Source organism: Paramisgurnus dabryanus, chromosome 12 (assembly GCF_030506205.2).
Source record: "Paramisgurnus dabryanus chromosome 12, PD_genome_1.1, whole genome shotgun sequence".
In the NCBI taxonomy this organism is placed as follows: domain Eukaryota; kingdom Metazoa; phylum Chordata; class Actinopteri; order Cypriniformes; family Cobitidae; genus Paramisgurnus; species Paramisgurnus dabryanus.
In genome coordinates, this window is record NC_133348.1 from 9,820,378 (window position 1) to 9,824,513 (window position 4,136).

A 4,136-nucleotide genomic window follows, 5' to 3' on the forward strand; every position below is an offset into this window, starting at 1 on the left:
AAATTATTTCTTTGTGGGATTAAACTTAATCTTAAAAAAATGCTGTCCGGCTGGCAACTTTTAAAAAAGCTGGTGGAGAAAGAGTCATTATTAGATTTTTTAATTCTCCTGAACTGATTTGTTATAGAGACCGTTGGAGTTTACGGTAAAATCTCTTATAGGTGTGATGTATTCATAACACTTTAACATTTCTCTTTTGATATAAACTTTAATGATATTAACCCAAGTTACTTTTAATGCAGTTTTTAATGTTTTTGTAGTTGGCTTGCAGTAGCACATACTGTATATAACTTGAATGCATTACAGTTTTAACAATTTATCAATGAATCAACAGTGATTCTGGACCTGTTTTTAAAGATTCCCATGAGAAGTAAGTGACAGACACAACTGAGCAACAGAAATAACCAGCAGAAGACATTCAGGCACACTTTCACTTCACGTCTGAATTGTTTTGAATGACTTTGGCTGAAACTTGATTAACAATAACACAAAATCAGTGTCAATCGGACATGAAAAATGACACAAAATCAGTGTCAATCGGACATGAAAAATGACACAAAATCAGTGTCAATCGGACATGAAAAATGACACAAAATCAATGTCAATCGGACATGAAAAATGACACAAAATCAGTGTCAATCGGACATGAAAAATGACACAAAATCAATGTCAATCGGACATGAAAAATGACACAAAATCAATGTCAATCGGACATGAAAAATGACACAAAATCAATGTCAATCGGACATGAAAAATGACACAAAATCAATGTCAATCGGACATGAAAAATGACACAAAAGCAATGTCAATCGGACATGAAAAATGACACAAAATCAATGTCAATTGGACATGAAAAATGACACAAAATCAATGTCAATCGGACATGAAAAATGACACAAAATCAATGTCAATCGGACATGAAAAATGACACAAAATCAATGTCAATCGGACATGAAAAATGACACAAAATCAATGTCAATCGGACATGAAAAATGACACAAAATCAATGTCAATCGGACATGAAAAATGACACAAAATCAATGTCAATCGGACATGAAAAATGACACAAAATCAATGTCAATCGGACATGAAAAATGACACAAAAGCAATGTCAATCGGACATGAAAAATGACACAAAATCAATGTCAATCGGACATGAAAAATGACACAAAATCAATGTCAATCGGACATGAAAAATGACACAAAATCAATGTCAATCGGACATGAAAATGACACAAAATCAATGTCAATCGGACATGAAAAATGACACAAAATCATTGTCAATCGGACATGAAAAATTACACAAAATCAATGTCAATCGGACATGAAAATTACACAAAATCAATGTCAATCGGACATGAAAAATGACACAAAATCAATGTCAATCGGACATGAAAATTACACAAAATCAATGTCAATCGGACATGAAAACACACCACAACCATTTTTTTTAAATATCATTTTAAATATATGTCAAAATATACAAAACATATATGTATATATGAAATATATTTTAAAATATGTAATTTTTAGCAAAATGGCAATTTTAAATTTTGAAAAATATATGAAAAATAAATATATTTTAAAGCTTTTATATCCACGTCGCATTGGAAGAAAAACTTTGTATGTTACAAACCTGTAAACATAACAGCTTTGAAAAGATTAAAATTAAATATATTTTCAATTGCAAAAATATAGTTTAATATTTCACACATACTTATACATTTTATACAAACCTTTATATTTTGGCCAGGATAAATGTTTTTGCCATATAGGTTGTAAAAATAGAAATGTATTTGTTCCTGCAGAAATACATGTTGAAATATTTAATGTTAAAATATATTTAATTAAGCTTTACTTTCTACAAAATGTATTTAGCATATATTATTTGAGCAGAGCAATATTATTTTTCCTTATGCGCAGGCTTACTTCTAAGATCTTGAAGCTCTTGAAGCTCTTTTGCCTTTCTTTAAATATATATATATATAAACACAAAGCTTAGCTTGACATTAAAATGAATCTTTAATTGATGTAAGAATGAATGAAACCCGTGTGTAAATTGCATTATTTGATGCTAAATGAGTTTATAATTGTTGATAGGATGTGTTTAACTGAGGTTTAGTGTTTACTATGGCGTTCACGTGATGGAGCACATGGTCTTTTTTGACCGTCACCTCATCAGCGTGTGGCACACATTGAGTGTTTGATCTAACAGGAAACGCATCACAACTCCAGGGTTTCCTTTTTTACTCCAAACCCTTCACTTTCATGTCTTGTCCGGTGTAAACACATGACGTGTAGACATGACTTCAGCTAGTTTATTTAACTTGAACCCCATCTGTCCCGCTCCAGATTTACTTTTAAAGGATTTATAATAAAGCAATAAGCTGTGAGCGCCGCAGGAACTTCACATTTTGATTTGATAAAACATCAGAAAGAGCAGGTTACATAAAAACTGAACGTACCTCATGTTGTTCAGCTTAAGAGGTGTTCATCTGCATCATGAATCAAGTTCTGAGTCATTCGGCTCGATCTGTTTAATATGTGAACGCTGTTATCTATTGACAAATAAGGCCATTCAACAATATGTTTTTAATCTTTGTTATATTAAAGTGATCTCCCTACAGACCTCTGAGACAATCTTTTGTACTTTAAAAACCAATTCATTCATAATCTAGCATTTGTTATGAGGATATTTTTGTTATTTATTTGCCCCCAAACTCATTTAATGATTGTTTCCTACCATCCTTCCCAACCTCACCCTGGATTTGTTGCATTGTTTGTGTATAAAGGACATCATTTACTGTACTGACCTTTTTTTTAAGTTTGACTTTTTCTCCAAATACTTTTTGTAGTCACTGACAACAGATGAAGCATTCGTTGTTTTTAGTTCATATACCGCCTGTTTGTCATGTAATATAGAGGTTTTAACATCTTTATTTCTGTTTATAGTGAATGTCAATGCAGTTTACTTCAGAGATTCAAAAATAAAACTTCTTGTTACTTAGTTACTTAAGGCATGAATGAGGCAAATAGCAACAGATAAACATGACATCTTGTTCTATAACAGCATGATTCTGTTGATCCTCAGGCATTTGTTTGATCTTTGAGAAAAGCACACGCATCAAAACATGTCACATTCACATAAACACGTTCATATCCACAGACCGGCAGAATGTAAACAAATACACCCTTTTCAAATCTGTTGGTCTGGACCAATCAAACGCTCTTGTCATTGGATACATTAGCATGTAGTTGTGTTCAGTCAATCACAGGTGGACATGGAAATAAAATAAAGGTTATTTACATTCCCTTATGAAAATTAACCATGGTTTTACTACAGTTACTACACTTTTACCACAAAAAAACCATGGTTAATTTTTGTAGGGGTTTCCCCAGTTTAAATTAGATTAAATCGGATTCTCCTTAAACTGTGAGGCAAATAATGATTTCCCTGTAGGTGAGGTCAAAGGTCACAGCCCTGAGCAGATCCAGAAACGCGTCGCCTAACAACAAACCATTGTGTGGTACGTATTGGAATCTGATGATTGTTCCCTAAAGTTATGAGGACATTTCTTCACTTTTCTTATGCAACACATGAATCAGTGAGTGAGACACAAGTTTGTTTTTGGATGTTCCAGAATGTTGGATCTTTATCTGTTTTTGTTTTGTAAGTGATGACATCATGTTACTAGCACGGATACAGACGGAGTCACAAGCATTTAGTGGCTGTCCTCATGTGAAACCCTCAGAGATCATTTATACTACTGTTAGTCTGATACTCGTGTTAACACATAAGATGTGTTACATTATTTCTTGTTGATTTTGTATCTAGAGGTTTGTGTAACAACACTACACATTGTTCCCCATGCAGCGACACAGAGGACATGACTCAATGTCTGTTCATTCACTTTAATTGTAATGTTGTGGTTTGTCCTGTGATTGTTGGCTCCAGTAGGTGGCAGACACAGCTAAGTAATCTTCAACATCATTACATTGATGGATCATAGACGCAGCAGAAAGAAAGAAAGAAAGAAAGACTCATTGTGATGTCTGCTGATAAGTGAGTGCTGAATGTTTTCATCTTCTGACTGTTCTCAGGTCATAAACGGAGGCAGAACTTCTCCCAGGTTACA